The 12,254-nt window shown below is 32.8% G+C and overlaps 1 protein-coding gene and 1 long non-coding RNA gene across 2 annotated transcripts in view; one reads left to right on the top strand and one right to left on the bottom strand.

The window, feature by feature from the left end:
* The window catches only part of LOC114336182 (uncharacterized), a 120,134-nt gene that overhangs the window by 16,192 nt on the left and 91,688 nt on the right, over window positions 1–12,254 (top strand). The gene's annotated exons all lie outside the window — the stretch shown is intronic.
* On the bottom strand, window positions 1,157–3,405 carry LOC126886594 (uncharacterized). The gene is made up of 2 exons (XR_007698706.1): window positions 3,125–3,405; window positions 1,157–1,338 (listed from the first exon to the last, which is right to left on the bottom strand). It is a non-coding gene; the product is annotated as an uncharacterized LOC126886594 (long non-coding RNA).

Raw genomic sequence — 12,254 nt, 5'->3', positions numbered from 1 at the left:
TACCCACAAGACCTATGTAACCCCTTAAAAAAATGTTTGGAAGAATATGTTTGATGGCCAAGATGCATACATATATTTAGAAGGAAAGTTCCTGATTTCTGTAGTATAATACATAATACCGAAGAGGAAGTAGCCCTAAGCGCCGGACTCCACTTGCGATTTGTAGTTGTGAAGATTGAACACATTCTTTCAAATAGAAGTCAATCCATGATTATTTAGTCACAAATGGATTGACTTGTATTTGAAACAATGTGTTCAATCTTCCTGATTACAAATCGCAAGTGGAGTGCGGCGGTAATAACGCCAAAATATTCCATAGAAGGTACACAGACATTGAAAAATTCCTGGAATATCCCCGAAAACATGTTCCCTGAACATCCCAGGAAAATCCTGTGTCAGCATTTTAAACATTACCTGAATGTCTTATTGGAACATTCCATGAATGTCCACGAATGTTCTCTGGACATTCAAAATATATTTTGTAGACATTCCCTGGATATACCAGAAATACAGTGATGAGCGCTCTAATAACCGGCAAAATAGCACAAAAGATGTATTAAGTAGTGAGATAAAAAGACATGAAACTAGTCGAGCTGGGAAATTTAGCGATATTAACTTATACATTTAGATTGTATTGATTGTGTACCACCTTCAGACGTATCAGACGAGTTTGGAAACTACCACTGTCACAGTGACAGTTTTAGTTGACATACTCCTCCGATATGTGTAAAGGTGGGATCAATATAACGTAAATTTAAAGGTTAATTTCGCTAAATTTCCCAGCTCGACTAGTTTCATTTCTTTTTATCTCACAACTAAATATGTTGCCCATATTTTGCCGGTTATTAGGGCACTCATCACTGTACATCCTTGCTGATGTGACAATACCTCCTATCTGTTTTTTCATGAGTTTTGTATGAGAGATGGAAAAACATGTTTTAAGGTCACCTCCTCTGTTCATATGTAAGTTTTGACTTGTTTTGTAGTTCATAGATAGTTTAATTTACTACAAAACAAGTCAAAAAATATCATATGAAAACAGGAGGTGACCCTAAGACAAGTTTTTAGTCTCTCTTACAAAACTCATGAAAAAACAGATAGGATGTATTATTACATCACTGACGATATGTGGCCATACCAAATAATACATCCTTGATAAATATAAACATTTTTATTGAACAAAATCTTTTCATACATTTTTTTAATGCAATTTACTGATATTCCTAAATATTTCAAAAAAATGTGTCACATTTGCTTTGTAAACCTTTCTTTTGCCTTTCGTAGCCACATATTCCGTTTCCTTCCTGGTTTTTTGTAGACCACTTCTCTCAGCTGATTCTAAAAAAAATAAAATAAATGGTAGTTTTTCTATCCTTTACAATTAACAATCAGAAAAAATATTATTTACAGATAATGATATGCATAATAATAATAGGTTTGTTCTAGCATCAGTTTGAAACCATCAGCGAATAGTGGACCAGCGCGAGTCGAGGGGATCGCACTGGTGACTGTATTATGTTCTTTTACTGACCAACTGTTTGCTGATGGTTTTTGACTAGTTTGACTGTTTGCTAGAACAAACCTAATAATAATGAATATTTTGTATTTTGACAATGACATCTGATGTGGAAGTCAAAACATTAATAAAATTATTTTTTCAAGTTAACTTTCACATGCGCGTCTTAAAATTGTACTTTTAATACTTATATCATAAATAACTATTAAAACTATCTTAAGAGGAAACAGTATCGATCAACAGGTAGCGAAAATGTGTTCCAAGATTGCGGCTGTAATTTTGAATATTTTTTCGAGATATTTGGCACACATATCCGTAATATAATAAAGAATGGCGGTACAGAGCCCAATTTGAAAAATATATTAATATGTGGAGATTACCCTGTAATTAAATACAATATAAAAAAAACGAGCTTGTACCGCCATTAAGAAGAACAAAAAAATACACTTTCTTCAAATACAACTTTTTTATCCGATTTTGTGTTATTTTGGAACTACTAAAATTTTTTATTTCATTAGTAGTTCCAAAATTACACAAAATCTAGGCATCGGATAAAAAAGTTTATTTGAAGAAAGTGTATTTTTTTGTTCTTCTTAATGGCGGTACAGGCTCGTTTTTTAAATATTGTATAATTACAGAGTAATTTCCACATATTAATATATTTTTCAAATTGGGCTCTGTACCGCCATTCTTTATTATTTTACGAATACGTGTGCCAAATGCCTCGAAAAAATATTCAAAATTACAGTGACAATCTTGGAACACGTTTTGGCTACCTGTTTATCGCTACTGTATTACCTTAAAACATTGTAATTTGCTAAACCAGTATATTTTACTCTACTACTACTCTACTGGCTACCTCATTTCCACTGTTTCTAAAGACTTGTTTACATGGGTAGAGTTTTGAGGAGAGTAGAGTAGCGGTAGTACTCTACCAAAAATGGCTTGATAGCATTCACATGAGGAGAGTACAAGTATAGTACTGATGCTAGTATAGTGAAACCGATTTTTGTATTTTTAAACACTCTTGATTATAAGTGCACCTTAAATTCTTAATTTTTTGCTTAAGCTCGTTTACTCCAAAGCCCCCTTTGCCATTCTTTCGACGATTTCATCCTCCGCAGCTTGCTGCAAACTTTTATTTCTGTAGTATACACTACCTAAATTCCATAAACACTGGTATTCGCCGTATTATAGCTCTACAAGTTTTAAAGTTTCATCTTCGGTGAACTTCATTTTCACTATTTACACAAAACACAATTCCAGCCAGAATGACAGCGCCCCCATGTACTCTCCTACCTACTCTATTCTGCCATAATTGAGTGTGTTCCATGGGTAGAGTGTGCAGCCGAGTAGACATTTTGACAGTAGTGGTGGTTATAGAGTAGTTACTTTGCCATAGGTTGCTAGTCACTCTACTTTAACTCCAACTATACACCCTACCAGCTATTCTACTGTGCTGAGCATTTTTACAGGTAGAGTTACTCTACTCTATCAAGTACTTGCAGCATTACTCTACCCGTGTAAACAAGTCTTAAATCTACTGAATGAAAATCTACTTAATCTTAATCTACTCTTAATGAAAAATGTCTAAAATCATTTACCCACCTAGTATTATTGTAGAATTTAAGACAGTCCAGTGCCTTATAAATAATTTCAATATAAATATTTTTTCCTTTAATTCTCCTTTGATACCACTCCATTCTAGATTTTGGGGAACTTATTTCGATGTAAAAGACTATTCTTTCTATCAGAAATTGAAAATGGTTATTCATTTTTTTATTTCATTGTGTTTATAGCCCATATTTATTGAAGGAACCCAATCTGGAGATTGTTATTATCGATTAAGTCGGCTGGTTTTCCTATAAGATTAAAATGTTAACATCTTCAAAAATCGTTACTGTTGTAATTGTAACTTACCAGATATAAAATGATTACAGCAGACAGGACAGGAAAATTTTCATTTCGCTAGTAAAACCTGTACATTGTATTGCATTTAACCATTGTTGTCTCTCAGATACCTTATTTAGTTCAGTTTAAAAGTGAACTTTATCTTGACTTTATCACAATTACTTTGCATTTCACACTTCAAAACACAACACCAATGAAGCATATTATCTTTCTAAATTAATACTTCCAGAGAAAATGTTAAATTAATCTTTGTACAACACAAAATTACAAAGAAATACAACTAAAATTATCTAAAACTCATTAAGAACAGATAGAATAAGATTTATCTTTTACACCCAGTAGCCATATTGACATTTATTATGAATCACTAATCAGTAGAAGTAGAAACGATTATATTTAAATTTGGTAAATATAACTCCGCACGACCACGCAACTCGAAACACAAGTACTCAAACACGGTTGCGTGAAGCGTGGCTCGCAATCGTGAAATTTACGAGACTTGCTCGACCTGTAGATTCTTGTATTCAAAATGAGTTACACAAACGTAAGGCACCTATAATTTTAAAAAGGCTGCTGGCAAAAAGTCAAAAAATCAGGCGACCATTGCCTTAGACTACCAAAAAAATATTGCATTGCCTTTTGTTATAATTTTTATTGCCATTTTTGTTGCCATAATTTTGTTTTCAGCCTTTGTATCAGCTGGTACAACTAATGTTTCTAACGTAAAGTAATATTGTATTGTAAAATACAACATGACGTTTGGACAGTTCTTGTTTTTTTTTTCAGCTTTTATTTGTAGTTAGGTATTTTTTAACTTTTTTATCTCTGTTCTTTAAAAATTTGGTTAAAATGTGTTTGTGTATTAAATACAATATACTTTAAGTTTACTAAATAAAAATAAATACTATTTCTTCAGTGCAACGGTTTAAAGATATGTAGTCACAAACATTAAATTTTCTATTTTCTCAAAACAAAGATAACGTGACATTCCTTGTTTTTTCCCTTAACCCTCCTGTGCACTACTGCATTCGAACCATTTCCTCAAGTTCTTAAGCCAGGTATTCTTTATCTTCCGACATTTCGCTTTGCTGGAGTTTCGCCATGCCTAAAACTACTTTTGCCCTCTCATAACATGCCCAAAGCACTCAAGTTTTCGTATTTTGATAGCTAAAATTATTTCGGCCTCATTTCCTATTCTTCTAGTTACTTCAACGTTTGAGATTGTTTGAATACATGATATTCGTCGGATATTTCTGTAACACCAAAATTCAAAGTCGGCCAACTTATTCATAGATGAACTGTTTTATGTCCACGCTTCCAAGGCATAAAGAAGAGTAGAGAACACGTAACACCGAAGCATCCTTAGGCGTAGTTCTAACCTTATATCCCGACAACAAAGAAATTTCTTCAGTTTAATGAATGATATAGTTCGTCCGCATTAACTTTTCCCATGCGTCACGATTCATTTTCAAACAAATTCAAACAAATTGATAAAGTCAAAACATAAAGCGAAACTAACGTCGATGTGTATGTACCTACATTTTGTATACTGTATACTATACTATACACTACACACATCGGCGTACGTTTCACTTTATGTTTTGACTTAATTTTTTTGAAAATGAATTGTGACGGATGTGAAAAGGTACAGCGGACGAACAATAAACGTGCTATTTCAATACGTATCTTAATTTCTTTGGTTTGGTTTATATTTGATGTTATCCATATTCCTAAGTATTTGTAGTTGTCCACACTATCAATTACAGTATTTTCTATAGTCAATTGGATATTATTTGCATGTGCTGATTTAGTCATGATATGATCATGCATTTTAGTTTTCTTTATATTCATCTTCCGTCCGTACTCATTGACAGAGTTCATTAAGGCGTTGCATTACGTTCTGTAAATAATTGTTATTATTAATGATTACAAAACGTTTAGTTATTCAAAACTTATCCATCGATAGATATACCTGCAATTAAATCTGAGAGCGCTTCTTGAACTACCGCTTCACTGTAGACATTGCAGAGTACTGGGTACAGCACGCAACCCTGACGGACTCCTCTATGTATCTTGATATTTTTGGTATTTTGTTTGTCAACTCTTACCTTGGCAGTTTGATTCCAATATAGATTAGATATAATTTTCATATCACGACTGTCAATATTTTTGCTTTTTAATATATCTACAAGCGTTTTTTGTTGAACCTTATCTCATGCCTTTTCAAAGTCTACAAAACAAAAGTACATATCCTTATTCATGTCCATGCATCTCTGGGCCAGCACATTCAAGCCAAACAAAGCATTTCCTGTGCTCATACCATTTCTAAAGAAGAAAAAAGAAGAAAAAAATAGAGAAGATGTACTTCTATTGTGTTAAAATTGAAAAATAACAAATCTCGGTCCGGATTAGACTCCCTAGACCAAATATATATGTTGTATTAGATCAGGGGTTCTTAATCTGTGGTACATGTACCACTGGTGGTACATATCATTATTTGGGGTGGTACACAAAACAAAAACACAGCCAAATTCAGCATATTTATAGTTAGTTAGATTAGCTAGCTCGACAGATATTTCAGTTAGGTGGTACCAAGAATAATTTTAAAAGGATTTGGTGGTACATGACTCAAAAACATTGAAAACCACTTTACAAGATCAAGTAAAGAGATACCTAGAAGAATAATAATTGACGATTTATCATATACCTAGACTTGCTGTGGTAAGTCCACAGTGGTAAGTCCAAAATAATCACTTTAGCCCATAAATTAAAAGAAGAACGAGCTGCGATGTTACTGATGGATGATGAATGACACAATTCTGGTCCCTTATTGTTTGCACTTACGTGATAGTTTCTTTTTTAAAAGTATCCACACAGTATACATACAATATACGCTACAGTGTTTTTCTATTACACTTATTTACCTATACCTATGTTTTTTTTGGAAAAATTTTTATAATTCTTCTAAGTTTCTTAATTTTTTTAGTTTGTCATAGCCTTCGTGTTATGGGTCCCAACACAAAGATCTTATATTTACGGATTACTATCCCAAACTCATTTTACGCGTTGAAGGTTTGAATAGTTATTTTTCTATTTTTTGTGATGTGCTAAGTGTTAGTCAATTACTTTACTACATATCCGATTATTTCTAATTCTAGAAGCATTTCAAAGCGTCTTAATTTTCTTCATTTAATTAACGCACTAAATTTTAAAATCAAGATTCCAATAATATAAATACCTACTCATTAATAATAATTAACCCGGGTGCAGTCGCGCTCACTTCTGTCACGTAAGCCGTCGCGCGATGGTAAAAAATCTAACAATACGAATTTAAAACAAATTACTATTTTATAATATTTTTATTTACTTGTTATGTTAAAAATATCTATTTCTAATAATTTAAAAGCTAACTGGTTCTTACCAAGCCATAAATTCCACAAAAAAAATAAAGAAAATTAAAAATTAAAACAAATTTAAAAAAAATCCCACCCATTACTACAATCTTCCTTGAGGCACTTACGAGTGGAAAGTTCTGTTGCAAAATTTTTCATTAAGTTATCACGGAAAATGATAAAATGTTAGATTTTTCCTAACGGTGCGACTACCCCCTGAATCCAATAATATAAAAATACCCATTACTTCGCACCCATAAAACCCAATGCTGAGGTACTGATATTGGCGTCAGACCTGTCTTTCTGTGTACTGTATCAAATAATGTGTAAACAGTTTTCGTGCGCTTAAATGTGTAACATTTCGAATGCTGTAAATTGAATAGGTACTACATAAATGCAGCTAAGTTCTACGAAAAGTAGAAAATCCATGGCCCATCATTATTCGTTTCGATTCCTATTGTATATTGAATACAATACATACCAACTACTACATACAAGTGTTTTGCAAATATCCTAAATATTTAAACCGCTTAACTCGTGTTAATGATTGAGGTAGTCTTTATAAAATTCACGGTTTAGTGATTTAGGTGGATCAATAAATGCGGACACATAAATGTATTAGTTCTCAGTAGAATTATAATGCATATTGTCAAAATATCATATCATATTGATATTGTCATATCAATATTATTTGTATAGATACATTTGTATAGATATATTTGTATAAGATATATATTTTGTCCTATCCATCCTTTTAAGTAGGCTAACACCGTTTGTGGAAGATGGCATAGCGGAATACCAAGCCGGCTTCAGAAAAAATAGATCGACCATAGTACAGATTTTCACTCTAAGAGAGCTGCTTGAAAAAGTATGCGGAATTCAATAGAACTATCCATATACTCTTTATAGATTTCCGACAAGCGTACGATAGCATTGAAAGGGATCAGATTTGGAATGCAATGGCAGAACTTTCAGTTCCAAAAAAACTTATCCAGCTTGTTAAGGTGTGCGTAAATGGCTGTATATCCAGAGTACGGAGAGGTAACAAATTCTCAGAATCGTTCGAAATAAGCAGTCGCTTGAAACAAGGAGGCCTGTCACCTCTTCTTTTTAATATAATCCTTGAGCGTGCATCAACAGACAAAAGGGACGAGATAGAATAGGGCAAAATGTTACGATAGAGCCATATAACTTTGAAAAAGTGGAGAGTTTTAAATACCTCGGAGCAACAATCACTGCATATATCACGGAAGAGATTAAAGGGAGAATTCAGGCAGCAAACAGACGTATGTATATGTATAGCCTCCACAATACTAATAAATCTAAGAGCCTAACACGAGCATCAAATATCAGAAATCAGAATATATAAAACTGTGATTGGACCCGTGCTCATGTATGGGTAAAATACAGTATTTCATCGAGAAGGACCAAACCTACTACTGGCATTTGCAGACGATATTAATCTAATAGGTAACACACGATTAAGGATGAAGGAGACTTTCGTGAGGTTCGAGAAGGAAGCAGAGAAGATGGGGCTCCAAATCAACGAAAACAAGACAAAATATATTACTCTGGGCTAATTAGCAAAATTCATGGAAAAGTTATTTACCATCAAATTTATTGCTGGAATGGAATTATAAGATCCTATATATTAATAATATAGGTATGCAAAGTCCGCAGATAGTGTGCTACTTTTTTTATAAACAAAATGGTGCCGACAAACCGTATTTTTTTTCAATTATTGCTCTATAATTCCGAAGATTTTAACTTTACAACAAAAACACCCAAATAAAAATTCACCGCAATTAAATTTTGCATAGAGATCTGTTTTTCACGATTTACTTCGACGAAAATTTTCCTGGGAAAATTCGGGTATTCCTAACAAAAACTCTAATTTTCAAATAAAGTTTTAAGTAAGTAATTATTAATCAATAACTAAATAACTTAGTGACATCAAAGCTTTCTTGGTATAGATTGTAATTCCAGAAGCCGGTGAAAATTAAACGAACATTTTAGCAACCATTCAATTGTTATTTAACAATTTACGATCGCAATAATAACCAAAATAATAATGATGCATTGATCAAACTTATAAAGATTATAAAGATGAGATGCTTATTTAATATTTTAGCGACAAAATATAAATTTTTCTTTTTTTTTGCATAATCTTTAAATTTTGAAAAAAAAAATAGTTATAATACGCTGGTCTAATTAGTAAAGTACAAAGAAAGGTTATTTACCAGCAATTTTATTGCTGGAATCAAATTAAAAGATCGTATACCGTCTCGGCAAAATGTTATGGTTGGTATAGCAAAATTTAATGCGATATCTAACAAAGATATAAGATCATGTTTTCAGCGAATAGACAAAGATATCAATCGTATTTCCCCTTGTCCTCCCCACCACATTGTTCATATACGCCCATCAGAGAATGTCAACACGAAACACGATTATTACCGATCCCTTTCCTTGTCTAAGACCGACCCGTATTATACGTAAAATGCAGGGTTGCTATTACATACATATTTGGTACATATTTTGTACAAATACTGGTACAAACTTTCTCAAAATCATGGGAAATTTACAGAATCGCAGTTTTATTTGACGAAATTGTAACATAATTTCCGATAAAACACGATAATTTTGGCAACATAGTACCATAATCCTATCAGTTACTGACACCGCTTCTCAAAGCTGTTGTGCTTTAGTGTTGCCAACCAGAGGAAAACTTCCCCCATTTGCGGGAATTTTTAACATAAAATGTGATAATAGGGAAAGAGTTAACCCAAAAGGAAATTTTTGCCCCAGTCCAAAATATTTGAAAATAATTCAACATATCTTCTCAAATTTTGTAAACAGTAGTAAATTTTTCCATAAAACTTTTAAGGTAAGTTGAGGGAAAAAGTTTGCCGACGGTTGGGCAACACTGGGCACATAATGTGCTTAAAGGGACACGAAGTCGGCTGGCTATTTCTTTTTAGAGGTAGACTTCAAGGTGTTAACATAAAAATTAGGAATTAAATATAAATATGCCGACTGTTTATACAACTGAAGAACGAGTACAAATAGTAAAATTGTACTGTCATCCGAACCGTTCAGTACAAGACACTATCAATGAATTCATTGTAGCTTTTCCAAATCGGCCAATACCTTCCGAAAAAACTGTATTGGCAATTATTCACCACTTTGAAAAGTTTGGCTGTACTCATGGCAGGTGTAAAACATGCTGCCCACCAGATCAACCTCGCGAAAAGAAAATCTCTCAAGAACGAGAAACTAGAGAAATTCAAGTATGTGCATTGGCAGAAGCGACGCCGTGTTCTAGTCAACAAATCGCCGATGAAGTTGATTTGAAGGCAAGAACAGTGAGGAATATTTTGAAAAGAAATAAATACCATTGCTATAAAGTGCAGACGACTCAGGAAATATTTCCTGATGATCATTTTAAACGGATGGTTTTTTGTGAAGAGATGATGGAGAGATGCAATAGAAATAATAATTTTTTGAGAAATATTTTATTTACAGATGAGTCCTCCTTCACTATTCACAAAAAACATAATTCATCCGTTGTACGTTATTGGTCTCAGGCAAATAAGCATTTGAGTGTGTCTGTACGTACACAGTATCCACAAAAGTTAAATGTTTGGGTTGGAATTTTGGGAGACCATATTATTGGTCCTTTTTTCATCGAAGGCAATTTAAACGCTGTCAAATATCTTGAATTATTGCAAAATCAAATTATTCCTGAACTTGTACGTCTTCGAATTAACTTCAACGAAACATGGTTCCAACAAGACGGTTGTCCTGCACATAATGCAAATGCAGTTAAACATTATTTATCTGTAACTTTTGGTGAACGTGTCATTAGTACAGACGGTACAATAAAATGGCCGCCTCGGTCACCCGACTTAGCTCCCCTAGATTTTTATTTTTGGGGGATGCTAAAGAACAATTTGTATGGGCATGAGTTCGAACGAGCCACCAACTTAGATGAACTGAGAGAAAAGATTATCCAACTTAGCCAAAACATATCGGCAGATGAACTCAACGCCATGAGAAATGCATTGTATAACAGATTTGGTTATTGTTCGCATGAAAATGGTGGATTGTTTGAACATTTACTTCCCTAAGAATTCAATTTAGTTTATACTTTCTAATTGTTTGGAATTATTTTTAATTTAAACAGTAATGTTGCAATTATTTTTTGTTTGATTTAATTTTTTTAGAACAAATTTTATTTTTTCTAATTCATTTTTATAGAATTAATTGTATTTTATTTCATTTTTATAGAACTAATTTTTATTGTAACACCTATTACCTCCAAAAAATTTTAAAGAAAATATGGTTTCAAAGATATTATTTGGAAAATACCAAATAATATCTTATTTTTACATAAAAAACGTAATTTTTTCTCCAGTTTAAATTGAATTCAACACACGCTCCCTTAACAGACGAATGAATACTAACTAAACTTAAACTTTAACATTTTAACCTTTAACAGGTTAGACACAAGCGACCACACCCACCTGTGAATGATATACCTACACAACGTTGCCAATTAATATTTTTCTGAAACTTTTTTCTTGTGGCATCTTAATGCAATCTACTATTGGAAATCAGGCACAATTTGAATTTAAAATAAGTTTATTTTGATGTTTAGATTTCCACTTCGGAAATCGTTCCAAAATACAAAACATTAATAAATTTTATTTATATAAAACGATTTCCGAAGTGAAAATCAAAACAAGTAATTGGACTTAGTAAGTCCTAGGTTTTCACCTAAAGTGATCTAAAGTAGAACCTAAAGTCGATATTTAAAATCGACGCAAAGTTATAACTTTGCGTCGATTGATATAAGATTTCACTAATTTGTCGATTGAGCCATTTTTACTAAACTTTCGGTCATAATTATTGTTTAAATAGAAATTAGGTACCCTTCAAAACCGGAACTAAAGATTCAAGCTTGACTTTTCAATACGCTTCGATTGACATGTTACATGTATAATTTCTGCGACTATAATATGGCACTTCCGGTTAGAACTTTTTTAACCGGAAATGATTTAAACACTAGATGTATACGTTTGTTCTTATCTTGCTCAGGTACGTCGAATATTATATCGCTTCCGGTTAAAGCTCTAAAACCGGAAGTCAAATTTGTCATCTTTAATGCCATCTTCGAGTTATAAGCTTTCTTTCGACACCTCACTTGTCATTCTAAACGAAGGATATTCGCGGACGGACGGACACGCAGTCTGTCATGAAACCGGAAGTACATATTTGTTCTCGTCTTGCTAAGGCGCGTCGAATAATATATTGCTTGTACTATTCCAGTGACTTCAAAACAGTAATTCCGGTTGCATTTCTAAAACCGGAAGTACCAGGTAAAATTTCTAAACTTTAGTACCATCCTTGTATTATAAGCCTTGTATTATTTC

The sequence above is a fragment of the Diabrotica virgifera genome, chromosome 6 (assembly GCF_917563875.1).
Source record: "Diabrotica virgifera virgifera chromosome 6, PGI_DIABVI_V3a".
In the NCBI taxonomy this organism is placed as follows: Eukaryota; Metazoa; Arthropoda; class Insecta; order Coleoptera; family Chrysomelidae; genus Diabrotica; species Diabrotica virgifera.
Note: the sequence above shows the minus strand (reverse complement) of the source record. Positions and strands in the feature narration are given on the sequence as shown.